This window comes from Sceloporus occidentalis, unplaced genomic scaffold (assembly GCF_023333645.1).
Source record: "Sceloporus occidentalis isolate IW3139 unplaced genomic scaffold, rSceOcc1.0.p SCAF_151, whole genome shotgun sequence".
NCBI lineage: Eukaryota > Metazoa > Chordata > Lepidosauria > Squamata > Phrynosomatidae > Sceloporus > Sceloporus occidentalis.
In genome coordinates this window covers 105,716-130,370 of record NW_028317131.1, presented here as the reverse complement: position 1 = coordinate 130,370, position 24,655 = coordinate 105,716, and positions in this window count along the sequence as shown.

Genomic DNA, 24,655 nt, shown 5'->3' with positions numbered 1-24,655 from the left:
CATTCAGCAAGGCCGAGATCGGCATCGGGGGCCATGTCTGGCCCCTCCCCGGGGCGTCAACAGCCGCCATACATTGTATGGCGGCGGACGCCCGTTTTTAAAAGCGTTTAGGAGGCGATCAACGATCGCCTCCTAAACTTAAATGGTGTCGCTGGAATGCCTCGATCAGGAGGCATCCAGCGACACCAAACACTTACCTCTGGGTGGGCTGTGACCGCCGCTGCTGGTGATCTTCGCCATCAAGCAAGATGGCGGCGGCCCGGGAAATAAAACAATAAAGACGAAAAAGTTCGCTAGAGGGTCTCCAGACCCTCTAGAGAACTGGCTCCACTTGCTGGTTGAATACAGGTACTATGTGATTAGTAAAATATTCAAAAAAAATAAAAATAAATAAAAAATGGAAAAAAAAAATAAAAAAAAATGTGCTAACATTTAAAAATAATTATGCAGTGATGTCACTAGATGAACCATCCAGTACCAGCAAAATGTGTAAAAAAAAATATAAAAAAAGTATTAAAAAAATAAAATAAAATTAAAAAATAAAGTTTATTATTTTGAGCAAGTGCTAAAAATTCTCAAAAATCTCAACAAAGAGTTAAAATAAAAGCACTTCAAATACCCAAGGGGTGTCTAATATATAAAAAAAATGGCTGATGGGGTAAATTGGAGTGGCCTAGCTCAAATATAGGGCATAGGTACAGACTGACCAAAATGGAGAAAAAAAGCGCACTTCCCAAATGTGGCATTTTAAATCTGAAACAACCCGACAAACCCATGCATGTCGGGTATCACTGCACTCAGGAGATGTTCCTGAACACACATTGGCGTGTTGTTTGACAGTGGCATATACCAGGACCTGTATATCTATAACTAAAGTACAATTTGTGTGAAAAAAAAAAAAAAAAAATTACTATTACAAAGTTTGACAAAGTGTAGTTCTATAATTGGTGCATGGAAAGGGTTAAAATAACAGCATTTGGAATACCCTGGGGTGTCTAGTTTTCAAAAATATATGGTTTGAATGGGTTAAATTGAGTTAACCGGCTTCAAAGATATTCCAAAGAGGAGAGGGAGGCACAATGACCAAATGACCACCTGAATTACGCATGCCCCAAAAGTAGCCTTTTACCAGCCAAACAATCTGACAAACCCATGCATGTGGGGTATCGCTGTACTCAGGAGATGTTCCTGAACACATATTGGGGTGTTGTTTGACAGTGGCATATACCAGGACCTGTATATCTATAACTAAAGTACAATTTGTGTGGAAAAAAAAATAAAAAAAATTACTATTACAAAGTTTGACAAAGTGTAGTTGTATAATTGGTGCATGGAAAGGGTTAAAATAACAGCATTTGGAATACCCTGGGGTGTCTAGTTTTCAAAAATATATGGTTTGAATGGGTTAAATTGAGTTAACCGGCTTCAAAGATGTTCCAAAGAGGAGATGGAGGCAGACTGACCAGATTTGTTAAAAAAGATTTGGAAATCATAAAACGCTGCTTGTACTTATTGCCCTATAACTTACAAAAAACAGCAAAAAAACATAAAAACATTGGGTATTTCTAAACTCAGGACAAGTAGTAGAATCTATTTAGCTAGTTTTTTTACTTGCTTTTTTAGGTGAGTAAAAGATTTTTCAAATAAAAGTCATAAAATGTGGTTTTTTTTCAATTTTTCACCATGTTTTTTTTATTTTTTTTATAGTAAATAAGATGATACGATCAAAATAATGGTATCTGAAGAAAGCCCATCTTGTCCTGAAAAAAACAATATATAACTTATGTGGGTACACTAAATGGGTGAGGAGAAAATTACAGCTGAACACAAGCACCACAAAAGTGTCAAAACAGCCTCGGTCCCACAGGGTACAAAACGAAAAATGAGCCCGGTCCTTAAGGGGTTAAAACCCTAAGTACATCTTAGCTACTAAAAATCGCAATGTTAATCTTTTCACCAAAACGACTACCTTTTTTTTTTGTTAACAAACGTCACATTCAAAATTAGTTTTAAAAATATTGAATTGTTTTCCGTTTTAAAAGTCTTCTACTAAGTAGTCTACTACTCTCATAAAAGTCTGTGGAGGAAGAGACTTCATTAGCATTGCCGTAAAGAATCAGCTCAGTGTGGTGGTTAAGCAGGGACAGTGTACAAAGATTGGTATAGGTATTTTTCTTTCTTTAATATGATTATGGAATTTAACCCCGTTTTATGTGTGCCTATACTTTATATTATACTTTATATTGTGTAATGGGCTGCCTGCACAATCTACATTTATGTACAACAACATCAACTGGGTAAATGTAGATATATGTATGGGGGCTTTAAAGAAAATTACTTTGTTTTCATTAAATTTATGGGGAACTATAACTTTTCCCCTGTTTTTTTCCACCATATCATGTGAGATATCAGTTTGTCTTAAAGGGACAATGCAGCCATCTTATGCACTTTAATACATATGATAGGTGTGTAGTTCTCTTTTGCAAATGCATGGGAGTGGTTGCAAAATCCCCCCAAATACATTTGCTCACCCCCCAGCTTAATGCCCCGCAGTCTCCAGCTCCGGTCAGCTCCACCATTGGCTCAGCTGAACGCTGTGTGCAGGGGTCTGTTTAGACCCAAGCGTAAAGTCATCCCATTGATTTCAATGACAGCACTTTCCTGCCACTGATTGGCTGCTTAAGCTGTCAATCAGTGACTGGAACATACTACCATTGATTTAATTGGAAGTACTATCCTGCCACTGATTGACAGCTTAAGTAGCCAATCAGTAGCAAGACATTTTGAATCATGGCGGAAGAAAATTGGCCCAGTCTCCCAAGAGGAAAAAATGGGCACTCAAAGGGTTGAGCCCAGTTGAATGTTTAGAGTTTGAACAGATAACTCAAGATACACACATCAGAAAGGTTCGTGGCTGTAGAAAGTACATTGGAAAAAAGCAAGTCCACTCAATCTTCCTTTTACATTTAACATTTAACATTACTGAAACCAGCATCCCTGGCGGATCTGGCCCTTGAACTGTAATAAATAATCAACATTGTGCCAATTAATATCTTCTTTATTCAATGATTCGCAGATAAAAGTATTATTAGCAACGCATAGATTTGGTTTAACAGAAAAAGCGTGAATTCTACATAATTTATATAATCAGTTAGCCATCAGTATTTCATTCAAATAATCTCCTTATGTGTTATCAGTGAAAATGTTATTTATACCATCATCAGAGTAGGGTCTAAATTACCATCTGTGGAGTCTGCTCTTTCCTCCATTTGTATATCTCGTTGATTGCTATTATCATATATCATTTTGAGTGTCGATTTTGTTTCAAAGAGATCAGCATCCTGATCAAATTTACTGCAGACATTTTTCGCCTACTGCTATTTTAGTAATGGTAATGACATCATAAACATCTGCGATGCAGAGCGTTGTGTTTCACGTCAATGGTGACTGAATTACAGTGACTTCTGATAATTGATTCTTGGTTTTTGCCCTTTAAAGTGTGATCAGGAAACATTGTAATAAAAAAAAAGGAAAAAAATCAATTACCTTATATTGGATAACCATAGTTTATTCATTCAAAAGGTGTGATTGTTTTATACTGTTTCGATTTCAATGCTTCTGTTCCGTTTAACAGATTAGGCAGGGTTCCTTGTGTGTTCAATGGTTTTCTTGCCATGGTCCCCAGAACCTTCATGATGGTTCCTTGAGAAGATATAGCTAGTGTGATCGATTGGAGTTAAAACCAATGGACACGGTGTATGTGCAAAGCAGAACATAGGAGGAACAGTAGCTTGGTGTTAATATAGAACAATGTTCCTACTTTTTCTTTGAAGTCATTCAGAATATGGAGGTAATCCTTGGTCTCTCCAGACGTATAGCTCCAATCATTTGCCTAAAATTTCAGATATCATAGTAGATAGAACAGTCATATTCTAATAAAAAATCATTGTCAATTTTTTATATTTTTATTAGAGTTGATCTACTTTTCAATCTAATACAGATCCGGGAATTTTTGCAGATCTGTTTCTGTCTAGCCGTCTTAGGATATCTTTGACATTAATAGTATTGCTCTCGGCACCGAATCAGTTTAACGCAGATTGTAATGTTTTTTAAAGGTGTGCATTTCACTTGAGTCCAAATGCAGAACTCTATTATTTTTTTCACAAAGGTACACTTACATTAAATCTTTGTTTCAAAGTAAAACAAAAAGTCTACCGGCCTTTGTGTCTAGAAGGCAACAGCGCCAAAAGCAGGGAAAAAGAACATTGGGTTCACCCATGAATCCATCCAATAGCAATATCTTAATTAGGGCAGCATGAATTTGTCCCCACTCAGTGCACCTGTTTTTCAAAAGGACATGTGGTTTCTAAAATGAATAAGGAAAAGAACGCCTTAGTTATGAAGAAAGGCTAGAAAAGTTGAAGGTGTTCACGCTACAAAAATTAGGTCATAGAGGGGATATGATATCATTAAATACATACACAAGGACAATACGACCTGCTCTCCGATGACCTGTTTATTGATGGGACTGTACAAAGAACAAGAGGCCATCCATTCAGACTTGAAAAAAAGGAAGTTTCACTTAAAGCAGTAAAAGGGGTTCCTTACAGTAAGAACAATAAAGATTTGGAATTCGCTGTCAAATTCAATAAAATTATGTATGGGCTGGATGTTTCAGGTTTTGTTGAAAAGAATAATTTTGGAGCTAATATTAAATGTATGGTTTTTTTTCTTTTGAATCAACAGCGAGGATGAACTTGTTTTTTTTTCCAACTTAAATTCTTATATTACTAGTTAATACCAGTTTATGAACACTTCATGAAAATGGCTGTATATGACCAAGTTAAGATGGAGTCTTTAGTTTTAAGTGATTAAGTGATTTAAGTTTTTTGATTTGTTTTTTGATTTGTTTATTTCTTTGTTTTTTTAAAAATTCAGAGGGATTTTTCCATTCCGAAATGAAATTCGCTGTCACTCACCCTCATTTTCTCATGAGCTCGCATTCACTTTTTCTCCTTTTCATCAGCTCCGCTTCTTGTCTTGCCTTTTCTTGTTCTTCATTTCTTCTGGGTTCTTTCGTCTTTCTTTCTCTGCTTCTCCCTGTTATCCGCTGCATTACCCAGACCTCCCGGAGCGCTTTGACAAAAGGGCAGAGTCTTAGCGCAGACCCTCTGCCCCGACTTGAGGAACGGGGCGCGCCGTGGTTCTGCCATTTCTGTGGAAGTAGTCCAAGAGGCCAGAATAATGCAGGCCTATCCACTGAGAAAGAGCACAGACACCTTCCTATTCTGTTATTGAGGAGAAGCCAACCAAGAAAGAGGACACAGGAACAAAAAAAGGCCAGACAAGGAGCGGCACTGCGGATACGGCAGAGGTTACCATAAAACTATGACTTTTTTCAGTAGGACGAGATCTCCGAGGTAATGAAAGCTTATTTGACTTTACATCTTTTTCTGTGTTGGCCCAATACTGTAACGGCCATGGACGGTCAGGATCAGTAGCTGAGGATCCACAGTGCAGAACCCATGCACGAGCCAGAGACAGGCGTAATGGTACTGGAGAAGCACACCAAAACAAAGCCGGGTAAGGGCTAGAGAAGTCCGGATAATCGTGAGACGAAGCCGAGGTCAAGGATTGGAGAAGTCAGGATAGTTGTAAGACGAAGCCGAAATCAAGGGTTGGAGAAGTCAGGATAACTGTGAGACGAAGCCGAAGTCAGAACTTGGAGCAACACAAAATCGCAACTGAGCCCAGAGAACCAAAGCAAGGAGCCCTCAAATAGCCCCCAGGCAGATAACCCCACCTCAAGCTAATTTCATAAATACACAGAGAAATGGCCGGCTATCTTAGGAGTGGTGTGCGCATGCGCAAGGATCCCGTCCGGCAGTGTCTGTGGGAGGCTGCCACGGCTGTAGCAGCCGCAGGTAAGTTGTTAGCTGTTGTTAGCTGTTACAAATACTAAGTATCACCGCAGACTACCAACTGCACATTTCAGCTCATTTAAATTTTTTTTTTTTTTTAAATGAGACAGGTAATGTTTGATTATTCTAGATTTTCATATGAGCCCTGATTTGGATTAAAAATAAATACATGTATAGTGTATAGCTTTGAAATTCTAATTTTGATTGACAGTCTGTACTTGAGAAAAGATATACAAATATATAACATACTGTATGTCGGAGAAAAATTGCTTTTGGTGGATGGTAAAAGTCATTGGGTGACATTTGACTAGCTCTCCATGCTCCCGTTGGGGTCCTGATTAATTTGTACCACCCTTTATTTAGCTGCTAATATGTTTATAACATATATTAAAAAATAGTTACATGCCCGTTAAGTACCCCTCTTTTTTGGGGTCAAAAGATTTATCCCTCTTTCTTCCCCTGATGTCCCTCTTGGTTTGATGGGTACACAGTGTTCTACAGCCCTAAAAGTGATAATTATGTGTATAAAACCACCAAAACAAAAAGATTTTTTTGTAACTAGAAACACATAAATTGTTAAATGCCTTACAATCACATCAATGGGCCGCAGTCACTCAAAAAGCTTAAAAAGACAATATTTTATATATATATATATATATATATATATATATATATAATGGTATATTGTATTTTTTCTAAGTAATTTGTTTCTCCAACCAAGTTCTTTTCCCTAAATACTTGAGCAACAAATGTTAGGAACTTAAAGTGATTGTATGTTACCGGTGTTTGTTCCCCAAATATTAATACTCATTGTCACAATTTTTTTCCTAAAATGAATGTTCCATTTACAAAAGTGCTATTTATTAGAATCTGCGGGATATTCCAACAAAATCTATTTTAGTTACTGCAGAAGAATATTGGCTCTTTGGACACTTGGAGGGGGTTTGTAACACATTGTTACTCAATAAGAAGGCGATGGTGGTACTTATAAGGTTAAAGACATAAAAGATTGATTGTAAATATATACTCCACTGTACTAACCTTTTCGCACAATTTTGTTGTGATTTTTTTTTATTTAAATTGTTCAGGAATTGTTCATATTTTGATTTTTAGAAATAAAAACCCTAATTCACCTGATTGGAAGTTTCTTTGTCTCGCTCTCTCTGCTCAATGAAAGCTTCATAAAAAGCCTTACGTCAGCATAGCACACTTTCCAATTTGGATAATGAGATCCACAGAGACTGTCTAGAATGTCTAAAGTAGCACTCCGAAGCCATTCATCTCATACTTTACAACAGAAAACCAAATCAATGACACAACGTCTAATCTCAGCTCAGCAAATTACACATGTAAATATGACTGACGATTGTGGATTGTGTTTTGATTCGTGTTTTTATTCCATAAACCGTTTTTGAACTATTTGCATCGGGTTGGGGAAAAAAAACACAACTGTAACAGAACGGATAATTCCATTCTTGATCATTTTTCTTGAGGGAATCTTTCATAAGGGAATTTGACCAATCTCTTTTGACCTAGGATGGATCTATTGGTGTTTTGGTACACTAGGTAAATGATGACCTTATTTACACCACATATCAAGTCACTTCTTAGGGGTAAGAACATAAATGGTTAGTGATATATTTCCAGACGTATTTACTTAGGGACAAAAAAAGGTGCATTCAATGAGGTGTGAACCCTCCTGCAGCACCTGCCTTCGGTTGTATGTCTGTGGCACCGCTTGGCTAGACGTAGGTAAAATTGTTTGCAAAAGAGGTGAAAAATGTCAATAACAGCCTCCTGTTGGAATTTCCCTCAAATGCAGCCCTTACATTCCTCTCAAGCAAAAAATAAACAATGGTGCTGCTATGGTTGAAGGCCAAACAGGGGGCTTATAGCCACCAGACTAACAAGGCCCTTAGGCAGCAATTACACCTTAAATGTATGTTTTCTTTGATCTTTTTCTGCAGGCGATTTTACGTTGGAAAGGACCGGACTGCCCATTGAGTATAGCTGTCTTTGCTTTGTTAGCCAAAAGTTTTAGGACCCTATGCTACTGGGCCTGTAATGGTGGCTTCTGCGCCAGCCCTCGTCTGAGGTCAAGACACATGAAAAGGATTGTCTCCAACGTCAATCAAACCACCATGTACAGAATTTAATTTTGTTTGGATTTTCATAACTTAATATGCAATCATGGAAAGTAAACCATTATTTTATCCAGCTCAAAATAACCCACTAATATAATATTTGATATGATGTCGTGATTTTGTCATCAATATGACTAATGCATTTAATAATGTAATTAAGAGTTATTTCATTAATGGTGAGATAATCCGGCTCCTGAATTATCTTATAATTTAATATCTTTATAGCTTTATATTGGAGCGAGCCGCTTTGCCTTACAATTTACGCTTTGATATTATTTTTATAATTACTTGCCATTATTCTGTATGGCCTTTTTTGTCAGTTTTGGGTATGGCATCCACAGAGATCAGTTCTCTCCAACATATTTTTTTTTTTTAGTAGCGTCAAAAACCATCAGTTAAACTGAACTACCTCATACTTAAAATGTCAGGCGTACTCCAGTTTGAGTGTGTTATCCTCCGTTCTGGCACCCTCTCTGGAATAGATTTCATGCTTGCACTTTTCTCAGGCAGAAATATTGAAACATAATAGTTGACAACAGATAAGAACCGCTAGCCTCATGTTGTCTGCCATTCTACCCTCTGATTTATTACTGAAAACTCATTTTTTCTTCCTTTTATACCATATTTTTCTTGATTTATTTTCACAACAGGGAAACTGAATAACGAACAGGGTATAGCAGTAGATGATTCAGAATCGCCAACCAGTCGACAAAAAAGGAAAACTTCTTTATAGTATATATGTTTCAACCGAGCAAAAAAAAAAGTGAATGACGTAAGGGTAACTCTTATCTGGACACACAATGTGCACAGATATCACAATCACCTATAGGAGATTATATATATATATATATATATATATATATATGACCAATGTAGTCTGATTCACACTACACTATCATTCAGTGTAAGTTATTGTCCTTCATTCTCCACTTTTTCCTTCTCTCCTTTCTCCTTATTCTCTATGCCCTTTTCTCTCCCACTTTTTCTTTTTTGCCCCTTCTCTCTTTTCCCTATTTTCTCTCCTTCTCCTATTTCTTCTTCCCTGTATCTTTTCATTCTCTCTACCAAATCAGACATTAGTCGGTGTCGCTGTAAAAGCCATGCACATGACCACACATCTCAGGCACAAGACTGCAACCTCCAAAATAGTGTCGAGCAAAAGGTGGTAATCCTAGATATGCCGTGTGCTTTTTGCTTACGTGCCCCTTAGTAAACTCAAGTAATGTTCAATTTATCCATTTAATTTTAGAAGAATTTTCAGAATTGTAACACATTACTGTAAAACATGGTATAACTCAGATATTTTATTAATTTTAGGGTGATAGATGAAAGGGGTCCACTCCCACTTGCCCTTTCCTTTTTACTATGACCCACTTAATTCAGCATTAAGCCCTACCAAACCTGGAACATTATTTTGAGGAGTTTTGTAAATTGGGTTTCATGCAAAAAATATGTTAAATATAACACAAATAATAAATATTAGAAGAGGTATTAGAGAACCACAAAAACAAAAATTTGGAAGGAATCGCACAAATACAGTTTTCTGCTCTAGTAAAAGCCATCCTCGTGATCACAGCAGAGATGAAGAACACGCAAGATCTTCAACGTGCACATGATCGGTTTGTGTAACTCCAGCTCTCCACAAAATTAGAGCGATTGGGTAGGCGTGCTAAAATCAGACTTCACAAGATGCAATCAATAACAAGATGCAATCATAATAATACGAATGCAACAGAAAACAAGAAATGAGGGAGGGTTCGGTGTCTGAAATGGCCAAAACACTGTAAATTACATAAAAAAATAACACAGGTTGACATTAATTACAACATATCTAAAACTCCCTAATAAGCCAAAGCTCTCTCTTCCCAGGAGGAGAGTGAACCAAGCCCAAAAACGAAAAAGGAAAGATGAGGTTAGAGTAACAGATGGTGAATTCTGGAGAGTTCCCATGCATACTTTTGTGATTCTTGAAGCGTAGCTCCATATTATATGCCCTATAATTTTTACTCGGTAAATTGAAATCTTTTGGATAAAAAAAAAAATAACAAATAAAAGTCAAAACACTGTTTTTTTTATGTTCTACGCCAAAAGGGAAAAAAAATATATATATATTTTTTCATATTTTCATCACGATTGTCATAGTAGATATTTAGTTAAATTGATGTAATTCTACAAAAGTGCATATGCCTAAAAGAAAAAAAAAAATGGGTTTAACGTGATCAACGAACACCTTATTTTTCCATTTCATGGATTTGGCAGAATTAAAAGAATTACAGTTAGCAGAGAAAGCTTAAAGTATGAGATAATACCCTTGAACAATTTTTCTCATAATCTTCATAAGGGGACATTTTTGAATATGGTTTATGGACGCAAAATTCCAAAACCATTTACCAGTAGCTTTGAGTAAACATTCTAATGATGTGTAATGGAGTAGATTTTCAGTATAAAGTTCAGAATCATACACTGATGCATAGTATGTGTACAGAATGAAAGCTATAACAAGCGATCATTATTTTAGAATTCAAGAAAAAGGTTTTTAAAGAATCAAAAAATCACATGGTACTTTTGTTTAAAAAAGGCATACTTCCAAACAGTCCCATTTTCGACCGAGAGAACCTGTTTTTGTGGGATACATAGAATTACTCGATTTATTGTGGCCCCATCTATGAACTCAAATTTTAGTGCTAAAAAATTGAAAAACAAGGAAGAGGTGAAACACTGTTCTATTTTTAATTACTAGCTAAGCATCATGAGAGTTAAGGTTCCACTGCTAGGTAGATCCCTATTGGCTGCTCCCAGTATTGCGGTCACCTTAATAGCTAACTTGAAAATAAAGTAATGTTATGGTTCAATAAGAACTGATTTCTTGGCATGATAGATGTTTTTTTACCTATTTACTTAGAATATAGGTTTTTAAATTGCACAATATTGGTGCATCAGAAGGAACCAAAGAAATGAAGAATTATACCTTTACAACCAAATACAGCATCAGACATGTCATTCCTAGAATTGCTAAAAGAATAATTCATGTTTTTTTTTGCCATGTGATTCAGAATCAGGCACTGATAGGCTGTTGCCATAGAATCTGAAAGGTCATTTGAAAGACATTTCTGTGCTGCTTTTATGTGATTACATGTTTAGAGAAAAGAATAAAATGACAGATCTGCAAAATATTTGGTTAGAAACACAGAATTTGACAACAAATGGGAACAATTTGGCCCAAATTACACATACCTGATAACACACACATATACATCCATGCTCACACACATTTCCACATACACAATCATGCTCACACACACTTCCACATACACATTCATGTTCACACCAAGCAATCGGGCATTTCCTATGTAACAGTCAGTGTGAAAACTGCATGATGTTCAGATATGTTCTAAAGGTAATCTTCCCACACCTTCTGTGGACATACCTATGGATTTATAGGGTAATGAAGGGATTAAACAAAGATATATAGAATTTGACAGCAGATAAGATCCATTCAGCCCATCCAGTATGCCATATTTCCTGATGTAAAGACTCATACCTTAGTCATTCCCACACCCTTTTCAGGATAGCTCATTCATGTTTAAATTCCCTCACCTTATTAGCCTCCACCACTTATTATGGAAGGTTGTTTAATTTATCTACAGTGGAGACCCACATTTCGGAGGACTCCTTGTTGAGTGGGTGCCTCCAACACCAGCTATTCTCAACCCCCTGGGCATAGCGCTAGGCTGGCGGGCAGTCTGAGCTGCGGGATATGATGTCATTTCCCAGCACTCAGACAAAGCAGCGTGTGAGAACTGTGAGGGAGCAAACGCTGCATTGTCATTGTGTGTGTAAGTATGTTACTGTGTGTGTGTGTGAGTATGTTACTGTGTGTGTGTGTGTAAGTATGTTACTGTGTATGTGTGTGAGTATGTTACTCTGTGTATGTAAGTATGTTACTGTGTGTGTGTGTGAGTATGTTACTCTGTGTATGTAAGTATGTTACTGTGTGTGTGTGTGTGTGTGTGTGTGTGTGAGAGAGAGAGTATGTTACTGTGTGTGTGTGTGTGTGTGTGTGTGTGTGTGTGTGAGAGAGAGTATGTTACTGTGTGAGGCCATAATGGAAGTAAACGAGGTTTTTTTTTAGTGAGTGTCTGTTATGATGAGTGTGTATTTTAGTGTGTGTATATTACTGGGTGGGGGTTAAGGGACTGGGGAGCACTTGGCCTTACCTGCCCCTGGACCAGAAGGTGCGATCACTTCCCTGTTTACTATGTTACTCTGTGTAAGCACATATGGTAGTGTGTGTGTGTTAGCGTGTGTGTACGTATGTTAGTCTGTATATAAGTAAGTTACTGCTTGTGTAGGAGGAGTTTGGGGGTCTCAATCTAATGTTTCACTAGTAAATCTAACCAGCTGAACAACTCCTTTACTGTTTTGTCTAAGTTTGACGCTGTCTTTAAACACATTCAATTTGGGAATTTGGTGTAAAAAATTTTTTAATTTATGTTTTGGTCAAGGGGAGACTTATGTTTTTTTTATCCAGCTGTTCAAAGCTTTAAGTCTGTTTACTGAACACAGAAAGATGCATGCAGACAAATTATAACAGATGTTTGCTACGAAATTAGACAATAAACTTTGAATATATACAGGGGAGGGGGGAACGACTCTATACAGGGATCAGACAAAAAAACATCTGGATGGTGATAATGTTTTCATTTGTTAGGTTTAATACTAATTTAGCAATCTAAAGCAAAGTGTTCCGGTTGGAACCAGCGATCATTTTAAATGATAATATTTTAAAAATTAATATATTATAATCCATTGATTGAATTTTGGAAAAAAAAATGCTTATTTTTATTTTCTTTGAAATTGCAAACATAAGTATTTATAAGAGTTAAAGAAAAAAGTAAAAGATCTCTATTAAGAAATACCTATTTCAATGGTTTTTAAAGTAATAAAAGGATTTTATATACACTGTCAGCACCCCAGGTTCCACAACGCGATACAAATTCAGAGAACAGGCAGGTACCCTTATTGCTACGGATTATAAATCTGTGGATGTGATTAAATGTAATTACTGTTTGTTATGTTATTTTTTTTTTTTATCAACAATGACAATATTACTATTATGGTTGTATTCAGAAACACTAACTTGAATAATAAAATGACAATAATTGTTATTATAACAAACAGATTTATGGCCCAGAGACCCCGGGAAACAGTGGTCCATCCAGAGACTCCAGGTCAGACTCAGACAGTGTTCAGGTATAGGTATGGGAAGTTACAAGAACTTTGTAAACATGACAAAAATTAATAAATTAAAGGAAGAACTAGATTAATATTTAGGAACCCAACATGACCTCAGGGTCCAAACTAGAGCCCACCAGGGCATCTCCCCAAATGGTCCTCTGTTATTCTGTGGCACGTAGGGTCTACAATATAGACTGTTGGCTTTTTAGCAGTTGCACCTATTGGTAGATAAAGTTTAAAGTAGTGTATACAAAATGTTATTATATGTATACTTTGGAAAAGGTTAGGGGAAGGGCTGCATGAAAAGTGACCCTTGTAAAATAGCCTAGGTGGTCTGCTTTTTAGCAACGGATATTTTTGGTTTTGGATTCTGTCGGTGCTTTGAAGGCTACCGTCCAACATAGAAGATTTAGAAATGGTATTGTTTGAAATTGGTAACGCATATGTTTTTATATTTCCCTATAAATTCCTCACCTAAAATCAGGACAGATACTTGAATTTATTTTGGGTTTCCACTGGTACTATTTACAATTTACTATGTACAATGATATGTTTGATACTGTTGATAGAGAAAAAATATCAGGTTATGGATAGTTTCCACAGATGAATATTTATATGTGACATGTTACACCCGGTACCTAAATTCGGATTTTTTTTACATTTCTTCTAATTTAACATTCTTTGAAAATGGATCTTTGCAATTTTAACAAAATGAAATAATATACATTAATTTAATATTAACTAAAGAAATACAGAGCTCAAACAATAATTATACAAATATATAATTTATTAATTAAAAGTTAAAAAAAATACCCAAATTTTAAACAAATGTTAAAAATACATTTGAAACAAAAAAAACATTAAAGACATAAAAATATAAGTACTAGGGTTAATAAACCCAAAGAATATATAACTAAAATATAGACAATCAATAAACAGTACAAGAAAAATGATAAAATATAAAGCTCACTAGAATAAGTTATGCCTGGCCAGGCTGGCGCCAAATGCAAATGACTGCTTAATTGTCTTTATTTCAGTTATATATTCTTTGGGTTTATTAACCCTAGTACTTATATTTTTTGTATATATATTCTTTTTATATATATAAGTAATATCTTTCTTTCTTCTTTCTTTTTTCTTCATTAATTTAATATTGCTAAAACCATAATTTTCATTTATCTGGTTTTCATTCAGTAGGAACTCTCAGTTTTGACTTTTGTGCAGAATATGAAAGGTTTTTCCGCACACTTAAACTATCACACACAGAAATGCCGACAACATTTACAGCTGAGGATTTTCGTCTATAGAGCAAATGAAAAGGTTAACGCTGAGAAGCTACGATGATCACTTACATTTTAGAACGTACAAGAGTTTTAAGTCAAGAAAAGTGATATTTGTTATTTCACTAAAGGTCAGTTGCAAACACAAAAGGTTGAACATGTTTTGCATTTTATCTGAAAAAATAGTCTGTATAAAATGCAGACTTACCCGGAAAATATATAATAAGAATCGTGGCTTCTTTGGTTTTAATATTCAGAGTTGGCTGGAATACCAATGTGTTACGCTCGGCATTCAATTCCAGTTTATTATGGATGTTTTTATCATTTTCATTAAAAAATCATCAGTATGGTTTTGAATTTCGCCAGGTAGGGGTTCCAAGCCTAATATAAATATAATTCCCAGTCCGCTGGTCCTAAAGGTAGTTTATCTTATTAATTGCCTTAATTTTTATGATTTTGGCTTGAATGTCATCTTTTTTTTTTCTAGAATATTTTCCAGTTAGAGTTGAGTAAAACGCGTACCGCAACGTAGTGATGGAGGAAGGAAGTCACAGAGGATAAACTACACCGCTAGGAAATGGAAAGATATTTGTCTGGATGGCGCCCAACGAAGTCTTTATATCCAAATCTATATGTAAGAAGATGTATAACTTTTATTCAGGCTAGTCTACAAAAATATGTTCATGGGAACAATGTTGCAAACCCAGTTAGAGAGTTTTGCAAACTTAAATTTTTTTTATTTTATTATATTTTTGTAGTAATATGGATCAAGATTGTAAGCTTGGGAGCCGGGCTCTCTCCACCTAATGTATCGGGTTGTCTTAGTCTGTCAATTCTCGTCCTGTCAGACCCCTTGAATATATGAATTGTATTAAGCGCTGCGTAAATTGTTGGTGCTATATAAATAAAAGATAATAATAATAATAATAATAATAATAATAAATTCATTTTTTGTGACGCTTCAGTATTTCACCAGTTATTACCATACCATTAAGAAAAAAAAAAATTCTCCACTGATAACCGTTTGTTGAGTTGGAACATATTCACTTTATGGCATTCTTCTGTATTGCCCTTCTCTCCAATTAATATTACTTTCTATTTAAATATTTAGGGACTGACACTTTAAGTTGAGAACTGTTGGCAGGTATGTAACATAAATATTGTGGTTTGTGGTAATACAAATGTCCCATAGAAAAAATATTTTTGTCTTTGAGTACAGTTACAGAGATGAATACGGTAACATAGGTTAGTATTATTATTATTATTATTATTATTATTATTATTATTATTATCTTATGTTGAAGACCTGTTGTCAGTCATGTGATATTTTTGATGAGGTTCCCTACTTAAACACCACACTAAGATGATGCTTTACGGCAATGCTAATGAAGTCCATTGATTCTTAGACTTTCATTAGCCAGAGGGTCAGGCTGTGAGCTGTTCTGTTGTTTCCCGCAGGCAGTATGATAAGGGGTCAGGATGTTTTCTAGTAGATAATAGGGCTATGATAACGAAACTAGAACATGAACAAAAGGCTAGAACATTGTCAGCTGCCTGAAAACATTCTATGATGCAAACACTAAAACTGTTCAAATTCAAAATTACATTTCATTATGTTCTAAATAACAATGTAAAGACCGCTCAATACTCTATTCTGTAAGAAAAAAACAAAAACACAAAAAAACGAAAGAAACTAAATCTGGAAGTGCCCCTCCTGAGATCAGGCGCTGGATCTGACATTGTAACATGCGTGTACTGTGTTTGGGGATACACGTGTATGTGCATGCATTGCCCAGAATATGGTTTTTGTCACATCGATGACCATCACAAAATCCAGGTGGACACAATGGCGACAAATTGGTGATATTTATACAATACCCTCGTAAAATAATTACAGGGCTCATTCATAGCCCTGTAAAAATCTAGCCCATATAGATCCATTATTTAACTATAACACAATCCAACCAATGGGTTTTTGGGGAAAAGGAGTCTGGATCATCACCAGCTGGTCAATGATGTTGTAGATGTCCTTCCAGTATTCTTTCCTTTTTCACTTTGAAAAGTTCGCCATATGTTGGCAAACATACAATGCGACTCCCAAGAGAAAGTGGATAAGGATAATTTATTTGTCGTTGGAAATTACAATGTGTTACCAAAAATTGTATTAATAATGTTTTCTGATTTCACATATCGCCGTAGATTAGCTACATTTGTTTTTGAAACAATGCCCATTCAGAAGATATATGTTATATTTCATAGTTTTTACAAAAGGACTGCCGAAGAACCAATGGTTTCATAGGAGGCCAATAAAAGTGCTGTTTGAGTATTAATTGATGCGTTAAATTAATCAGCTTTAAACTTTTAAATCTAGAAAAATACACTGTAAATACAGGGAACATAGAGCTCTAAGGTATTAAGCAAACAGAAGCTAGCAACATTTCCTCGCATGTCCTCTCAAACAACTCACAGGTTAGTGAATCCGAGTGCAAGTGGGGTCGGTCAAGTTACCCCTCAACTTTTTTAGTGACTAAACCTCATCGTGTTCGCTGTTATTGGTTATGAAGTTAGTATATTTTCAGCAGGACGTATCCACGGCAGCTCCAGATATCCTAAGTGGAGGCTCTCCATCATTAGGACCGCTAATCCTTCAAGAATTTCCAGTGGTTCATGACTACATGTATTGACTGCTACCGGTATTTAGTCAACCAAGCCACTGACTAGCTCTGGAACAAAGTTCGCCCAAAAGGGAATTAGAAAATAACATATATGACAAATGTATATTATTCGACTATAATATACATCTTAATAGTTCTACCTATGTCAGCAGTCTAAAGCACAGAGCATATGCATACTCGGCTACCTGTAATGATAATTATTTACATAAAAATGAGCCTGGGCGTACTTTAATGTTACCTATCAATCTTCCTGTAATTGGTGTGTCCGCGCATGCGTTCTTTCAATCATCAGTTATTCATCAACTAAAACGCAAGGGTTCTGTTTTCTTTCAGTTATTTTAAGCGAGTCTTTATTTTGTAAAAACATGGATGGCAGGCATGTCTGTGGTTTCAGGAAGTGATGTCATGCACATGAATAATCCCTTTTAATCGCAAAAATATTTCCACATATTTTTTTCCCAAGAATAGGATTTTTTCCAATATGTTACCCTAAGGCAATTTTGTATTGTCTTTGCAGATAAAATTCTAACATTCTAAAAAAAATCTAAAATATCAAACTCACTCAAACCAAATCAATCAGAAAACATTTGAATCAAATCGAACGAAACATCCAGAAAAGTAGCAGAAATAAATGGCAGACTACACTAATAATTAAAAAAAAAAGAAATAAAACGCATGTGCTTTCATTTTTTTTTTTTTTTCTTTACTCTCCCTGACAAGCAAATTGGAAGCACTCGTAGGCGAAGATGTAAGGCATAATAATATTCTTTTGGGCACCTGACTGAAATAGTTGAATAAATATTTTTGTTCAAGGCTTGAATATTAGAATGATAGTTACATGTTCCCGCATTAATTTCACTACGTGTGAATTCTTTATAGAAATGTAAAGTGTATGCAGAAAGTTTCACATAACGGATTCTCTGGATCTGTGATGAAAAAAATACCATTTAAATTTAAAAATGTCCTAATCAGATCCTACTTATATATAAATTACCTGCAGCATTACAAATGTGTCGGAGGCGTCCACACTTACCCATCCCAGTTGGTGGACCAGGTAGGATAGGCATTGAAACAGAGCATGAGAGTGAGTGCGAGTGAGAAAAACTAAAATTCTGAGCTCTTTGCTTCATTTCATCTTGTTTTTGGACACCGGCACAGCCTCCATAGTGACCTTACACATGCAGCGTGCCTATCTATGATGTCATATCCCAGAACGCAGCATAGTAGATGGTGGCTATGGAGGTAAGTGGTAGGGTGACTGGGGCGATGGGGATTAGGCCGTTTCCATTTTAGTTCCCAGCAGCTGCTTTCTCGGATGCGGGATGAAGGCACACAGATGAAGTCCCCTCTTCGCTGAGCCAACTGCCTAGTAGCTTGTTGGGAGGAAGGTGGGAAATGTTACAGGCCCTTATGGCTTCAGAGAAAGTTGTGTTTTTCACTCAAGAATTGTATACCATTTGAAAAACGAAGCTTCGCAGCAGTCTACATGTAAGTAATAACTCAAGAGTTTTAGACAGCAATGGAAAGGTTTTTCCTTTGTTGAAGAATTACAGCGCAAGCATCATGGTAATAAAAAGGTGTTAGGGCAGGTGACTACATATTTCCCTGTATCGGTTTCCAGTAGTATATACATGAGCTTTTGCTAAACGCTTTAATTCTTGCCCTAAGCAGTGGCTTATTCTGGCCTTGGGCATCAGGTTCTTGCCTTGGGCATCAGGTTCAGGGAGGCGGCAGTCAACTGCCGCAAAACCAGGGGTATGTTCTTGGGTATGTCACGGGCTGGTTGCAAGGTGAGATCTTCCTCCAAGCTGGTAGAGCCTCCATAGGATGCATTACAAGGCACTATGCGCCTTCAAGGCATGGAACGCCGGAATATGACATCATATGCTGGCGTTCCTCAGTGACGATGGCAGGCATTGGATGGGGTGACTTGGGGCTCTATACTGGGTCAGGCAAAGGGCAGCATCTGAGCTAAATATGTCTATTGTGGGAGCCCACTGGCGCAGACTTTCCCAACTGCGACTTAAGACATCCATGAGTACCAATACCAATAAATGTTTTGTTCATTGTAATGGATTGTTGCTATAATATTGTTAAATCTTTTCCTCTGTGTGTTCTGCATCTCCAAGATGAGAACACGTCGTATGAAATGTAGTTCTTTCATTTAATAAAATAACACGGAAAAAAGGGCTATACAGTATAAACACTTGCAGTTGAAGAGTATTTGTTTTTATTGCAGAAGCACAGATCATCTGAAGCACCGCACCTATGAAGTTTACGACATCTGGCAAACAAGCGCTGATAAATGGTAATGCTTTTTAACTCCATATGGTTATAGATCTTCAATGTCACCCACGGGTTGTGGAAATGTCCTTTGAAAAAACTATTTATCACGGGGAAAAAAAAATGTTTACCTGCTAAAGCTTCATAGATGCTCACTTTGAATATAGAATCTGTAACAGATACTCTATTCATTAATGGTGCCTTTAGAAACAAATTATTATGAAGCGTTAATTACAAATGATGTTGTAACTATAATTAATTACCATAAGCCTGACAGTACAGCGATGCATTCATTTATGTGCGTGTATTAGAAGAAAAAAAAACTCCAAAAAACAATCATGTATTATCCAGGGAACCTTTAATTTTGAAGACGAGACAATAGTCCAAGGACGACTATAGCATCGGAATGATGATATCCTAGAAGGAAGAGTAGTGAATTCTTATTGTGTTCCTGTGCGTTAAATGTCCCATTCCAGCTGAATATAAAACACCTTGTATTGTCTTTGGGGACGTCACGTATGTTTACTTTGGCAAAAGGACGATTTAAAGTCATTCTCTTGTTCTTGGAATTCCGCTAACCATAAAGTTGGATTACTATGATCTTTTGATGCTTCTCTGTGTTGACATGCGTATGAAATTGATCAGACATGAAAGTAAACATAAATTTAAAATTCTTATTAAATTATTTTAATTTGACTTTATTATTTCTGTAAAGACAACCAGCGCCCACCGGCATCCGCCCCTTGTCGGGACTTGTGGGTGGCGTAATGACGCTGCTAATAACTCAAAGCAAATATTCGCATCCAGGTTTATGCAAATGCAGTAAATCCAATAGTTTTATCATTGTTAAAATAATGCAACTATTAAATTACAGATGATAACGTGGTTCAATCACCATGGTGACCAATGGAATATTCATGCTGATTGCTTGCCAGGAATGTTCTCTATACTTAACCGTCTATGACGTACCATTTGTGAATAGTGCCCAACTTACCCGCTGGATCAAACAGGTGACGCCAAGAAGTGATTTATCTGGCCAAAAGCCGGATGGAGATAAGGCTTTAGTTTAACTTCAGCTGGAGAGATACCTGTAGAGCATGAGTGGGCAATAATTCTAATAAAACGCATCATATAGACATTTCAACTTTTATTTTTAATGCTATCATTGATAATCTCTAATTTGAGTGATTTTGCTTTTTATGTGTATATATATATATATATATATATATATATATATATATATATAAATCCACAAGTCCATTAAGAGAATGACTTTTCTTCACTATAAATGAGTTAAGGGTGTTGTCTAGCTGTTGTGTTACTCATATGGAATTGTACACTTTCATCCAGCTCTGCACTAGGGTAAAGTGGCCCTTGTGTTTTACGCTCCAAACTAGATACCCCTGGAATAATCTGTTTTAGCGCTTTTGTTAGTAACTTGACTAAGGTGACTGGTTGGTCCATTCACAGATAAAAAATCATCCCCCACAGATACCACCAAACCTTAATTTGAAAAATGACACTTTTAAAAATATATATTTTAAATAAGAGGGCCCCGGAATCCCTGAATTTTAGAAACGAGGGATTATGCATGACTCGATGGCATTCAAAGGTTTTTTCCATGCTGTACTCTGTAACAAGTGATTTACTGTCCATACTCCTGGCACCCAAAATGTACATTGGTAGGACTAGGTCACCTACCACCTGCGGCACCTAGAGACAGGAATTTAACTTTAATTTTTTTATTTTAATGTAATTTCATTGTTTAACTTCCTACACCCAAGAGGGGATTTTACTCTATTTAACCCCCAATACCACTGGGCACAGAATCAGGAGCCAAACTAAAGACAGCCAGAAACTTTGTAAAAGAAATGGGTTTATAGGGAGGAATATACGACCAGAGAATCACATCCTAACAAGGTTTATTAAGTGCAAAGAACTGCATAATGTGAGATTTGGGGAAGGGTACTGGCTATATATAAAAAAAATCTCATACAGGTGAGCAAAACATTATTACACGATTACATGATTCTGAATCTCACATTCAAGAGCTGCTCTTATCCCTGTATGGACTCCTTTTATTGATGCCCCTGATATGTTTTTTCGCTTTCCATATGCAGGTCAACAACACATCTGGCATCATTCAAAAATAGCACATGACCCATGTTTTCTTTAGTCTAGATATAAAGCATCTGTATGGAATAAGGGGAAATGCATTCTGGTATCATCTAGTGTGTAAGAAACATCACCTGGAATACACTTCTTATCTTTGTTTGTAGAGAATTGATAATGCATTTCAAAATCACACTACACATGGGGGTTTTATGCTTTTTCCAGTTGATTATTATTTGTTTTTACATTATGCTGTTTAGTACCTTTTTTCTTTTTCTCTTACTATTGAAGAAGGTTCAACGAATCAAAATAGTATAAAGTGTAAAAAACTGGAATTATGATGCTATGTGTTATGTGAGAAAACATGATATTACCATTTATTTATTTAGTTATTTATTGCCAAACGTTTACGCAGAACCAGAGCCAATTTTCAAGGTGGCAGGAAAGATGCACTCGGCCCATCTAGTCAGCTCACTTTGCTAATTAGTCCTTGATAACTTCATGCCTATCCCATGCATTTTTTAAATTGAATGGGATGAATGCAGGTATGTATGTATGTTAGAATGAAAATGTATGTATAAGTGTGTGTAAGTTTATGTGAACATGAATGTGTATGTGTAATAGCGCGTGTTTGAGCATGGATGTGTATGTGTAACTGTGTGTTGCTTTGGATTTGTATGTGTCTGTGTGTTAAATTGGATTTCTATGTGTGTTTGGAGTGAAAGCATGAATGTGTAAGTGTGTGTTAGTATAAATGTGTATATGTACGTGGCAGCAAGTACCAAAGCTTCATTGAATAATGAGCCTACAATACTGGACATTAAAAGAAAGTCAATTACAAAAAAGGTCCTTTCAACATTTTAAATAAAAGAAGAATGCCGGCTTTAAATGTATTTGCCAGGGTGCACAACATTTAATTTCTTTGACACAATCTATAGCACTTGATATCATGATTCCCCTCCAAGCTCTTATCATATTTTTAAATGTTTACCAACTAGACAAATTAATACAGTATATTAACAGAAGTCTGCTATCTGCTGACAAGAAAATTAAACTATTAGTCATAGGGTTTACTTTCCTTGCACAGAAAATTTCATATCGATGTAGATTAGTGGTCGCTTCAAAGGTTTCACTGAATCTGATACGTTTACAACCGTAGAATCTGAAATCTCAACAGAGAACATTAACGCTTTAATATACGGAGTGAGATGCTTCTGCGTCTAAGAAAAAAAAAGCATATTGCTTTAGATCAAAGCCCAAGGATAAATCAATAGGGTTTTATAGCTTTCATCAAAATAGGCATCCAGATTCACAGCCAATGAACAGCCTATGAAGTCACCAAATCCTCTTGAAATAGGCTACTAAAGTGGTTTAAATCCGTGATAAATATAATTAGGTATGCTTTCCTCAAAGCAATATTGTATTGTTTATTCTATAGGGTTTGGTAGAAAAGTCCTCTTTAAATCTGTGACCTACAGAATCTAGATTTAATGAACTCATAAGCAATGCCATTTTTTTTTCTGCTGATCGTCATCCAAAATACAAGACTATAAGAAGCATTATTTAGGTAGGACAACACCGGCCCTCAATGGACCAGTTACAATGGAGATCTCTGATCTCTCAACCAGCCATTTTAAACTATGGAAGGTCATAGCCGACACAGTGTCCATAACATGCTTAACCCAATGTCACTTGTCCCGGGGTCGTGGGGGTGTAAGGGGGTTAGTTACCCTGGGTCATGCCATAGCCTGGATGAATTCACTTTTCTTTCTGTGTGGGGCAGATTTATATAGGAGAAACACCTCCTTGTAGTTGGGCTTTCCAAATCTATAGTCAAGATAATCGGTGGGAATGGGAGAAATATCCGCAACCTGCGAAGACCGTAACACTTTGGTAAACCAACTCCAAATACTGTGATGCAAGCTGGAGGGTTCAATGCGTAACTGGCTTAACAAATGCAGATAAATTATGAGTTTTACAAAAATAAATAAATCCAATTGCGGTTTTGCGTAGATTTATATTTTTTCTTGTCTACTGCAGATGTTAAGGGACAGGGATTTGCTAAGGGAAGGTGTCAGAATCGTCCTACCGTTGTAATTCTGAAATCTTTCTTATTTTTAATAGTTTTTTTGTTTTTTTCATAATGCAGAAAGCTTTTAAGCTTCTTTGAGATCTTCTGATCAAGATATTTTGGAGACGTGAAGATTGAATGGGGACAGCAGTGGATAAACTGTTATGTATTTCCCGCTGTGTATAATGATACAATCCACATCTTTGATAAGAATGCCCGACTATAGCAACGTATTCAAACTGCACCTATTAAATGTAATTTTATGCTTTGAATCCTGCACTGACACTGTGACTGCTGCTTGATAAAAATCACTCAGTTTGTGCGAAAAAGGTCCACAAAAAGGGATTGACGGGAAAAAGCCAAACTAATCTAAACTAATATTTATAATTCCATCTGATAAATATTACTTTGGGACTGGAGACAGGAGCATTGTGTAATTGTAACCTTTCAAGGTTCTATGAGCCATAATTTTTTACTTAGAAAACATAATATGAAAATAAAATAACAAGATTTATTTTATTATTTATGGTGTCAGCTTCTCAGACTTACATGCTATGAAACTACTGTTAATAGGAGTCGGCTACGGTTGCCAAGTGGCTGGTGTTTGGCTGGGGTGCCAAAAGGTCAAGATGGAAGCGGGCAGATAGATACCTTTTAGAAGAACCATTTTTTTCAGGCAGAAGGTTATATTCTGGCAGCCTGGTCTTCCTTCTGATAGCAGGAGCCGGCATAGCTGTCTCCACGCTGACAGATATAATGTAATGATGCTTGCATTGTAGGGAAAGCAGGGAGCAGGCAGCCTCCCCTCTGTTCTAAGGTAGATACAATGTAACAGGTACATGTCATGTAACCAAACAGCTAAACCCTGGCCTCTGTCTTTTTTCAGTCTGCCATGCCAGTGTGTAGTTAACCTAATAAGGGCTGAGATACA